At 38.3% G+C, this 12,772-nt stretch overlaps 2 protein-coding genes across 4 annotated transcripts in view; one reads left to right on the plus strand and one right to left on the minus strand.

Moving 5' to 3' along the window:
- Atg16 (Autophagy-related 16) overlaps nt 1-12,772 on the plus strand; it is a 222,815-nt gene that overhangs the window by 45,087 nt on the left and 164,956 nt on the right. The window lies entirely within an intron of this gene.
- The window catches only part of neo (neyo), a 64,758-nt gene that overhangs the window by 19,591 nt on the left and 32,395 nt on the right, over nt 1-12,772 (minus strand). Inside the window, exon 1 of one of the 2 annotated variants that reach the window (XM_069501184.1) lies at nt 11,754-11,834. The exons of the other annotated variant lie outside the window; for it this stretch is intronic. The gene's annotated coding sequence lies outside the window, so the exon portion shown is untranslated. Of the gene's footprint in view, nt 1-11,753; nt 11,835-12,772 lie in introns of those variants that run through there. 2 annotated transcript variants of the gene reach the window in all.

Genomic DNA, 12,772 nt, shown 5'->3' on the forward strand with positions numbered 1-12,772 from the left:
TGTATAACATTTATCGTGCCTTAGCCAATTTATCAGTTTGATAGCATCAGATATACGATGTTTTATTAGTACTTCACGATCATGTAACAACAAGAGTTGTAAATTTTGCCCAATACTGTTAAGTCGTCAGGTACTTCCAACCATTACACGGGCCCGTTATTCAAACATCAGTAGCAAAATTAATAGCGATAACCTTTGTAGGTAATGGGGCCGATTCTCTAGTACACAATCTCTAAACTAAACTAAATTAACAGGTCTAAATCTAGTGCTTTCCTTTTCCGCAAGCAACATTATGAAAGGGATAGCAATAGATTTAGACGTGATATTTTAGTTTAGTTTAGAGATTGTGTACAAAGGAATTAGCCACAATGCCTATGAAAAATTATATCGAAACATTCGATTTCTGCGTATAGGTTTAACTGGGACATTATTGGAAAATCGAGAACCATGAAGGTACTTCAGCTCTTTTTTGCGAAAACAAATTTGGCATAGTAAATATTTTGGTCAAGCGTGAGCTGTCCATAAAAATCAATGAAATTGACTAAATTTTTTTAATGCCGATCGACTCAGTTTCATGTAAGGATCATTTCGTTGTATCGAGAGAAAACGGGATAGCAGAAGTTGATCAAAAAGTAAATGTTTTTTCATACAATAGGAGGAAGCAATGCATTAAAATATCATTGTCGAACTACTTTACTCATGCACAAATCATTCAAAAATTGCTCCATTATTGAATTTCATGTATCTTTGTTACTCTTTCACTTTTTATTCCGTAAAAGTCCATGGTTCCCGCGGGAATTTTAAATATAATTTATCCACGCGGACGAAGTCGCGGGCTTCATCAAATCTTCTCATATAAAACTCTTGTAATATTTTATAATAATTGTTTTAAACTAAATTATAGCCTTTAGCCACCAAGATATCGCGTGAAATCCATAAGGTAAAGCCACAGGCGTCGGTTCCTTTGAATGGACAGGGCGACGGAAAACAACAGTAGAACAATTAATTTGATAGACGTCGCACGCCACTACACCTGAGGGTAAATTCTAAGTATGAAATAGCTTTGGTTATGATTTAACTTTTAGCACTGTTCGTTGTTCACTTTAAATGAAATAAAGCGGTAAATATTTCATAATTTATGAGACTTGTTTCGAGGCAACAAACGGTTATGGGGAACTAATAAAATAAAATTTATCATCATGACAGATAGGATAATTATTTATTTTTATAGTACGCTAGATATACTGTGCCATGCAAAATGAAAGTTTTTTGTGCCGATTCCAATACCGACTAAACTGTCACCGCGAATAGATACTTTGTGCCATATGATACCCAACTTGATATAATTTCGAAAATTGAAAATATTAATTATGACCACAATTTAATTTTTTTGTGTGATGTAACCACAAATTCACGGTTTTCAGATTTTTCCCCGAATGTCTGCTATAAGACCTTCCTACCCACTAACGGGAAGTACCCTGTAGGTTTCTTGACAGACAGACAACAAAGTGATCCAATAAGGGTTCCATTTTTCCTTTTGAGATACGGTACCCTAAAAATAACAAATAAGACTTTTTTAACGTATTCTGTCGAATTCCTGTAATGCAAATGACACGGTCCGCCCGGCTGTCGGTCGCCTTTGCGGCTGCAGTCGTGCCATAACGGCATCATCAATCATCTGTAATTTGATTTCTATGCTCAATTATTGCGTTCGCGGAGGTCGAAACGCGCACTCCACTTCCCAGTACCCAGCTCTACTGCGATGATATACGGACTCTGTTTACTTAAGTTTATTGACCTACGATGCGTCTTTCCGAATCGGGACACCTGCGCTGACATGACCGCTTACAAAGTTTTTCTGTATACAAGTTTTTACGATGAACTATCTATAAATTATATCATATCTATGGCATTGTTAGCGTTTAAATTATATAAATTTATTTATAAGGGATCATTAACGTTAGACCGTGCTGGACTAGAAACATGCCATGTTCGAGGTGCATCCGACGCGCGGACGGCAACGTATTGGAATATGACGAAATGAAACCTAATTCAGACGGGGCTCGGAAGGCTCGGACACGGCAAGGTCTGATGTGAATAGTCCCTGACTGTGAAATGAATAGGTATCCAGTAACACAAACTTTATTTCTTATCTTCTTATCTCTCTTATCTAAAATGAAGAAAAAATGTCGTAAATATTTTATTGATTTGAATTTGATGGAACGCGACGATGACAATATACTCATGCGTTTGGAATTTGAGGTTGTGTATAGTACGCGATAGGTCGAGATGACAATCGGGGTGAGAACGCCCCGCCTCATACCCTGATTGCCATCTCGACCTGTCGCGTACTATTTGTGTTTGGGCGTTTTCTTACCATTTTCCTGAAAAATTACTAGGCCGGTTTTAATGCGATTTTTGCATTGAGTACTTAAGTGGTTTATGGTTATAGGCCTGCTGGTGTTGCAGCCTAGTGCCGCCTTAACCTGATGATGCATTTTCCTGTGGCAATACCTTCCATGTAGCCCTTGCGTATCTAAACCACGAGGACTTAGGATCTGTCGATTGTGAATAGATATTGTTGCTACCAGGTATAAACTTATGTTTTAGATCACTAGAGAGCGTTGAAGTTCGTCGTGGATTTTTATTTTATTTTTATTTTGTGCTACCTACCTTACCTACTTGTAAAATTTCGGTAGTAATATCTTGAACGTAGCTAATTGAGCGTATGCCCATGTTGGATGGAATTAATTTTTCATTGAGAAATCATATATGCTTTAGCGCTGCATTAGCGCAATTCACACGTGCCGTATCACGTACAAAACTGACCTCAATCTGTTAAGCGTTTACGCAGAAACCTGAAATCAGTAATTGATTAATTCTGTGTTCTGGTTTCACTAGACATTGATTGATTTCATACGACTCCCAAGTTTTTGTCTTATACTCAATCCATACCTACTAATATTATAAATGTGAAAGTGTGTCTGTCTGTCTATCTGTAGGTCTGTCTGTCTGTCTGCTAGCTTTTCACGGCCCAACAGTTAAACCGATTTTGATAAAATTTGGTACAGAGTTAGCTTGTTAGCTTACATCCTGTGGACGGACATACTTTTTATCCCGAAATATCAGGGAGTTCGCACGGGATTTATAAAAACCGAAATCCACGCGGATGAAGTCACGGGCATCATTTAGCACAAAATAAACGTGTAACCCGCTTTCTCGAAAAGGGATCATGCGACAAATATCACGAATTCTATTGAGATAACGACACAGTTCCGACATGATCGTGCAGTTCTAATAAAAGCACAAAAATTCCAATACAATAATGGCAGATCATCGTACTTGCTTTCGTACCTACATAGTACGGAGAAAAAGAGACGCGCAACAAAATGCAGTCTATCAAGTCTAAAGCACTCTATAGCATCACAGCCAGATCAAGAGAAAAGTATTAAGAAAAATAAAGCTCTATGTATGTTCTATGCTCTATCTAGTATGGTGTTAACATGATGACAGTTTCTTTCAAAGCTCAAACTGGTTCCACATCTATATCATAATGGTATATCATATCATAGTCGAGTAACTACGTCGTGTATCGTGATCTTAAGTTCGCATCAGCGAAAACCAAAATTATACGAATAAGGTTACCTTTCGCGTCGATCACTGCTAAAAGCACAGATTCCCGAATTCAAAGTTCAGACCGCTTTAACTATATAATCTATTAGACGATGCCCGCGACTTCGTCCGCGTGGATTTAGGTTTTTTATAAATCCCGTGGGAACTCTTTAATTTCCTAGTTGTAGTAGCCTATTTCCTTCCCCGGGATGCAAGCTATCTCTATACCAAATTTCATCAAAATCGGTTAAACGGACGGGCCGTGAAAAGCTGGCAGACAGACAGACACACTTTCGCATTTATAATATTAGTATGGATTAAAAAGTTCGAGCTCACCTTACTGAACTTTGTTATAGCGCAATGTGAACAATGAGATATGACCGATAGTAGGCGTTACAAAAGAATATTACGATCAATGAAAATATTATAATATCCTTGGTGCTACATTAATCGTAAGTGGCACATGGCACCTGCATTGCACGCGCACTTCTGTCACGATCGCCCCGGGTGACGTTATGACGCATGGTGCGCGTGGTAGCGGCCATTGAAGCTCTACAATATGCAATATATACGTTCTTTATTAGATTAAACGTTTCATTCATCTTAAAGTTGGTTAAGAATGAATCACACAACAGCCGGGGCGGACATGGAGCGGGGCGTGCTAAGCCAGCTTTTTAAAGTTCATACCTATACATAAAATAACAGTACCTAGGTATAGTCCGTACAAAATGATTTCTCACGCGCCACTTTAACTCACCTTTAAAATGAGGAGTAAAATCGTACTTTTGACATGAAATTTGACGTAAAAAGTTAAAATGGCGCAATTATAGTACAAAAAGAATGGATATTCGGGAATTTATATTTTCTAAATTGCATCTGGTCTGGTCTAATAAGAGGCTTCGGCCGAGGCTAGTTCCCACCCTAACGGTAGAGCCGTGTTGCCAAGCGATTTAGCGTTCAGGTACGTGTAGAAACAGATCACGGGTATGGGTTTGATCATTTGATGAAACTACCATACCCCTTCCAAGTTAGCCCGCCTTCATCTTAGACTAGATCATCACTTACCATCAGGTGAGATCGCAGTCAAGGGCTAACTTGTATCAGAATAATAATTTTAAAAAATATGCTAGGAATCCACTATAGGCAGGTACCTACTCTGTGTGGCATCTTTCATAAAAATTCTCTTCAATAATAATTGCCAAATTAAGAAACAAAACGAGTTACAATTGGATGACTAAAATAATTTGTAAACAAATAAGCAAAAATTATTTCTGTCAATCATTCGTGTACGATAAAAATAATGGGACATACGTGAACGGAAATATAATGACAGCCAGCGAATGTATGGGCACTTTATCCTCGTCCTCACTCACCGTCACTTGGGATGCTCCGCTGAGTTGGTTTTTAGTTCCGGTTCAGAGCCTGTCATGACACCATGAGTATTAAGAGAGATTTTCATTCATTCATTTATATACCTATTATACGGATATCATACTCTGGTTAAGATTAGTTTAATCCATTTATTTTAAATCTTAGTCGTCTCAACTGATGAACGTCTACTGCTTGTCAGATTCGTGTTAAAAATTGATAAGAATTTTTAGTAGTAATTAAAAGATTATTATTTGGATTATTTTGAAGTAAGTTTGATTGAACTGATACTCATTTGCTGTATAGCGGAAGTGCTATCAAATACGGGTGTTTTCTCATTCCGAAACTTGAAAAGGGATATACTTAGTTCAATGAGTTGAAAGTCTGTTGCTCTGATTTTTCTACGAATCTGCTCATTTCTGATTTTAAATGGAATAATTTTGACTATTAATTTTTCTATATGTGTATGATTGCTGCTGATTTAAATAATTTACTCTGCAAGATAGCGTGTAAGTTGGGCTACATCATCCAACTAGCAATCTTTATACACAGTCGTCTAACTAGGTAATATCACTGTTTATTTCCTCATCTATCATCGCGGCGTGACAAACGCCGACGGGTGCACTACTTACACCTGTATTTCTTAACCATATGGAGGACAGCGCTAACGATGGCCTAACGACATTCGCCTTGTTAAAAGACAGCAGTCGACACATAATCGTACGTAAGGGTGAGAAATGTGGTGATGATTGCTTGTGATATCAGGGACTGTTAACTTTATGGCAGAAACACTGCCACCACTCGGCGTGACGTGACACGAACCTCGCCTCACGATCCGACTTCAAACATCGTTAGGTGCGTGACGTCGATATTGACCATGTTGTGATGTGTTGACGACATATTATTATGACGACACGTGTCTTAAGGGAAGTGTCCTTTAAGCGCGCCCCATATGAGCGAAATTTGATTCTTAATTGATTACTAAGCAGTTAAACTCAATCAAATTTTTTAGACACGCTCTACAAATTTATGTCTGTTTCTGTGGTTTGTCAGACTTCCCTAAAAATTTGTTCAAAGTTACACAATTTCAAAAATTTGTATGAAAATGTTGAACCAATTTAAGTTTTGCTTATCAGTAAACTACCACAAAACTTGGCATCCTGAACAAGATGAAGCGGAACTTCACGCTTAAACAACGCCTCACTCTTTATCAAGCTCAAGTTCGGTCTGGCATGGGCCATGGAGTACTGCTCCCACTTTAGGAATGGCTATGTTTAGTACCGATTTGGTTCATTGGAGTCGATAGATCGCCGCGAACGAATGATTATTATTGGCGGTCAACTCAAGAGTAAAAGTGTAAAAAAGTTGACATTTGAAAATGGTGTCATACAGCCATATTTATTTTTCAAAAATATAGCCAGTGTCAGTCGGGATTATGTAAGGTTATTAACGATACCCCCAAATCTGTTCAGGCATTTAGAAGTTATGGTGGAATAAATTAACTTACATGCATGAACCCTGAAAAAATTGCATTCCTTTTTTGGGAAGTTGTGGGAAAAAAAGGGCGCGCTTGGAGGACACTCCTCTTAAATGAGTTAAAATGACACGTCGCTTAAGGAGTCGTGTTGGAAATGTGTTTCTACCATTTAATGATTGAATTAACGTTTACGGGGCTAACTGAGCGGAAAAGTGGTGCAGTGTAACGGTAGGCGGCGCGCTGTTTCGCACGAACACACCGGCTCGCGCTTACTTACCTCCCGCTGCCGCTGACTTTAACCAAATCTCCAATGCGCATAAAATTCGAATTAGTCACTAATCTCGTTTTTTTGCTTTAGGGTACACGGTCGGGTTAATACACCGTGAATTCTTCGAAAAGCCTTTTTGCTCATGATTTCGATTTCAGTTGGACAAAAGATTGTGGCTACATTTAGTATCATCGCAACCCGTTTTGAATCTTATGAATAACACACAATGAATGAATAGGGAAATTTTGAATTATTATCAAACCTACAGAAAGATATAAAAGACATTTTGCCACTTCCCTGTCTAAATTGCTTAAGATTTTGTTGCTTTAGCCATAAAGCACACTTGCGATTTAATAGTTAGACCTAACTCGTAAGTAGGAAGCAAAACACTTATCGATGCAGCGGATCTATCGGATTCTATTCGTCGTTGGCAAACATGTAACTATCAAATCTACAGTATCTGCTTTAGACAGCTCGTCAAAGCCCACGCTCGTAAATAGAACCTCGTCTAACTAGTGATACACTCATCGATATCCAATGAAATATGGACAATCGAAACGGGGTTCCGCAAGAATTATGAACTGCGATACTGGCGACGCGTCGCAGATATGTGAATACGTAATTATCTGATATCATATACAATAAACAACTTATCATATTTTCACTTCAGCGTTATGTAGGTACTCTACTACTTCTGTGCTGCCGTAGTAATCGAGATGTCTGTAGGTCTGAATAGGCAGTTTCGGGAAAACGGTGCTTATAATTCGTTCTAATATTCGTTCTAATATTCTTAGTATGCTCAGTATTTGTGAAAAAACTACATAAAACCTGATTTTCCAGTTACATATAGAAGCATGAAAGTTGAAACATAAATAGTAAGTAATGTCGTTTGACAAACAATCTATAATGTAATTTAAAATACATCGAAAACTTCGACTTATGACTTTTCGATCACCACGGCAGTGTAGCACAGACATGTCAATATCCAACTGCCATGCAAGTTTTTCTGATGAGCAAGGTGAATAATAATAATTTATAGTCAAGTTAATTTCTTTGTGGTGTGACTCCGACTCGACTCGCGGCAAGTTTTCATCCTGAAGCTCTATGATTTTATTTTTTGACGTTTCTATCTTGACTCACCAAGGTAACAAACCGCGGGGTAGAATCTAATGGTTGCTTTATTCATACCGTACCTGGGTTAGCGCATGTTATCTTATATACTGATAAATTAAAAACATAATATAATTTATGATGACATCTTGCCTGTCGAGCATATAGGACTATTGACCGCAAGGAATTCACTGGCCGCCATAATGATAGCAGCTTGTACGTGATAGATTCGATTTACAGGTTCATTTCAATTTTCCGTAGTCGCCGCAGTACCGGCTACAAATTGCATTGCGGCTTTACCAGTGTCCACAGGTATTAGGCTGCCTGTCCACTGGTGCGGAGAAGAGAGGAGCGGAGCGGAGTTGTGCAAATATTAACCGGTAGAATTGCATAAAACACCCGCTCGGCATCAGTGGACAAGGATTTGCAGACTAGTTTTGAAAAATCATACATTTTAACGCGGAGCGGGGAAACGGAGCGTGCGGAGTGGAGAGCAGAACGGGGCTAGCTCCGCGTATGAAAAAATACAAAACACAGTCCGCAACTCCGCTCCGCATTACTTTCTCTCTCCGCTCCTCTAGCTCCGCACCAGTGGACAGGCAGCCTTAAGATTTAAAATATGTTTCCTCTTCACAAGTTGAACTGCACTTGCCAGTTATAAAATACGCTTCACGAAATTATAAAAGTTATTCAATCATTTTCAACGGTCTACGTCATAAAATCCATTTTATATGACGTCTTCTGTGAAATTAATAGAAACCCGACCATAAAGACACCATCATTTTTCAATTAGGTAGTCTGTTAACTATTGGCTATTACAACATCAAGTACGGTTATTAAATAATTTCAACCTTCACTGATCATTACGCAATCGTATCTGATCATTAATTAATAGCTAATTGTAAACATTTCGGCGTCAAAATCAATTTTATCGCTATTTGAACAGCCGTTAACCAGTCGATGAGTATTAAAGAAGAAAGTGCCATTTGATTTTATGATATAGAAATTTGAATCTACTTATTGATATTTTACGAGTAAATACGACGATTTCAGGAATATGAATGTCGCTTGACTTGATTACCGCAGAAATCAGCACTGACATATCCGGCAGATGTATTAGCCGATGATGTTGATAAGAAGATTACCTATTTTGATAAATGATTTATAACTGGACACATTAGTTATTTAGATAAGACCACGTTAAATGCAACACTAGAGACGGGAAAACGCGTACGATTGAAACAACTGTCGTTAATTTAAATTCAGTCTAACTGAAACACTCGTTTCTCTCGCTGTTTCGGATAAGGTGCCCCTGTTGTTGTCGTGTGTACAAGAAACGAAATTACCTAAGATATATGTCGGTAGTACTAATTGGTACGAGCGAATTCCCCAGAGTACGGTACGCATGCGACCGGTCTAGTCTAACGGACCTCTAAACTCATTATCGAACAAGTAATCATCCAAAGTACCCATGAACCTGAACCTCACGCTCGACACCAACTTATATTATTTATTTAATCTCGAGAGCATCGCTCAAAACGGAGCACGGGATCGAGAAGTCGCGGGGAGAATTTCCTCTGAAATTTATTATGTGCCACAATATTACAGAATATCTTCTTGTAAGAATTTACATTATGTCAGAGCTAAATTTAGGTAGAGTCATACCTATATTATACACCTTAATGGTTATAAAACCAAACAGAAGATAATATTACATTTCTTAGCGCTGACTATTTCAGTTATTTACCGAGGCGATATTTTTAAATTATACATTATATTCAAACTGCCAAGCTGAAAACACGAAAACCATTAGGTACCAGTCCCAAATGAATTTTAAATCACGGTGTCAACAAAACAAATTATGTTGTAATTTCATAGGATGCCTAGCAATTCGAAATTAGCTTAAGAAGCTTGGCGGTGGAAGAAGTTAAATATACCTAATCATACGTTCTTAAATCGTATGGGTGCCAGTTATTGTGCCTAGCAAAGAATTGTGAACTCAGTAAATTAAATGGCTAATACTTTTTGATACGAAATCGGAAATTAATTACACATTTATGTTTTGATTTCGGAGCTTTTTGTAACATAATTATTGTCATTTCATTGAAAACTTCATAAAATTTTGTTTAATGTTATTTGGTTTCGGACCCAATTTCGTGTGAGTTTATTTCTTCTTTTAACTTCCAAAAGAATCACATTTTACTTTTAAATTAGATATAAATTGGTCAATTTGTTGAATCACTTGTTATCGGGATAATTTTCTTTCTGGCGACTCAAAAAGGGCGTGTGTTCGTGGCCGGCGGCGAACACGAATCCTCCGCCCTCCTAGTGCACCGCCATTGTTCCCCAGGCTTTATCGTCTCCGGACCCCGACCACGATATCCTATATAGGTGCAATTAAAATGATCTTTATGGCTGACCCATATTCCGTTTTGTAATAGGAAAATTATTTATCACCATTTAAATTTATCTCACTGACCAATTGTATTTTATGTGTCGTTTGTGTCACGCTGCACGACTGAGAGTTTTCTAACATCCATAAACATAAATTCTTAAAAGCAATAAACCATAATCACAAGTACCTACATTGTCTCGGTCTCTAGTCCGTTAGTTAAGAGACCTCAGGTCACTTGTTTTGCACGCACCGCGCGGATGCTTGAAAGTCTTGGGTCATCTTGGTTACATTAAGCTAATATGTAATTGATTGGCTTCCCTGTGTACGGGAGCGGCACTCGACGGCGTATACCCCAGTCCTATAGATGACGCATGCAAAAACACTAATGTTATAACGGCAATAAGTATGACTCTTCCTGTAACACGAGTAGATACTTAATACTTTTGATCGGACACTCAATTTCGACTAATTAGGCAGCATGTTTGACCGACATACATTAAACGACTCAAGTACATGACTGCGGATTGATTAAGATAATTTCCGGTTTCACAAAAAGTACTGAATGAGAACACCATTAATTAATTGAGGTAAAAGCAGACTCGTAGAGTAACTAGGTCAAACTGAATCGATGAAACATAATATAGACTTTTTGTGATTATTTATTGATGTAGAACATTTTTAACTAAATTAAAACTTATAGCTATTCATTGTACCTACTCGTTTAGTCTAACATCGCTAGTGGATCTTTCGGTGTTTGATTTATTTTTTGTTTAATAAAAAATATGCCACCTCAAACGATTTTATACTCAATGAAGTTCTATTTATAGAGTCGAATGATTAATGGAGTTAAATAGAAATAGTAATCAGTGTTAACTTCCGACAAGTTTATCTCACGGAATCTTGTAACGGTATTTAATTTTTTTGTACTCGTAAGCACATTCGTTTAAATCTGACTCTCCTTACAATACATTACATTCTTTATTTGCTAAATGCGTGTGAATATGAGATGATAAATCTAATTACATTAATCTGGTCTACTTACTTTCTCTCTGTTGTCAGCCTGTCCCTAAATATCTATAGTAAATATAAAGGAAAAATAGAAAGGTCGAGATGACAATCGGAGAGGGAACGCCCCGCATACCCACACAGCCCCCGCGCTAGCCAGGTGCGGGCGAGCGCGGGTAATGTGCAAGTGTGCGGTGCGTTCCCCCGCCTCATATCCCGATTGCCATCTCGACCTTTCGCGTACTATAGTATGTACACATTAATAGATTACTCTACAATTGAATATTTGAAGAGAGCAACCGCCGAATTTCTTGCTGGCTCGGTAGGAAGGGTATTCCGAAACAGTGGTAGATTCTTATGAGGATTCAAAAGCACTTGTAAACGTTTATTTAAATAAAAAATTTAAGTAATCTTCCATATTTATAATGGAAATCACTCACGATACTTTAAATGTTGAATAAAAAATCTTTCCGTTTCTATCTACAATATTATTCACTCAACAATCATTTTTTACTCACACTGTTGAGTTATCGCCAGTCAGTATTAATATTTCAATTGAGGACGACTGATATGTTGATACTTGTTTTTATGATCACACGTCAACTTTTAATAGATTTAGATTCAAGTAGGCCACTGAAAGTGTTTATATCGAATATTAAAACACTCAAGCGTTAATTACTGTCCCGTCATCTCGCGGCCCGTTATCGGCACCCGATTGAGCGTTTAAGTGCCTTGTTTGAGCACATATCGCGATTCATCATGATGCAGAGATATCGGACAATTCAACTGAGTAACACTTTGCGGCGCGAATTCATTCACCCATTGCTCTAAGTAACTGATTCAACGGTAGACGCTAACTGATTGTAAGACAATAATTAGATAAGTATTTTGTTTTGATTGCTCTGGATTTGTTACTTTGTTAAATGGTAGAGAATATGTTAATTGAAGACAGTTTTTACTGCTACGCTGTTGAATATATTCGATTTTATATGTCGTCATTTGTATTTTAGGGAGGGCGCAAACATCCATCTTCATCAATGTCTACAACACGCTGTTATTGGTATGTCCCCGCCTTTAGAGAGCTCTTTATGCCCTTGCTCTTGTAACCTTGTTACATTTGGAGCATTTTAGTTTTTACGTCGGATTCCGATCGTTTACTGGAACAAGCTCACACGTATTTTAAGTGGGGCGGTGTATTACGGCCGCACGATGAGACGCGAAACGATGCCGACGCGAATCCCGTTGGGACGGACACCATTACCGCCCACCGCACCGCGCACGCGTAGAAAAACTGATCCGACATAAGATGTCGCGATATGATAACATTGGACGGACAGTAGACAACGCCGCCCTCCGCGCTATCAACAGCGTCTATCTCACTTTCGGATCGGCCGCTTACTGCGAATATCCAATTAGGTTCACACAAATCCCGCTCCGGAATTGTATTGTAGTCATGCGTCCCCATCTCTGCATGCGGCATGCAAATCGAGCGCAACTTATCAAAAGGCGCTCGTAAAGTGAATTTCCCCTTGAAACG

This window comes from Maniola hyperantus, chromosome 10 (genome assembly GCF_902806685.2).
Source record: "Maniola hyperantus chromosome 10, iAphHyp1.2, whole genome shotgun sequence".
NCBI lineage: Eukaryota > Metazoa > Arthropoda > Insecta > Lepidoptera > Nymphalidae > Maniola > Maniola hyperantus.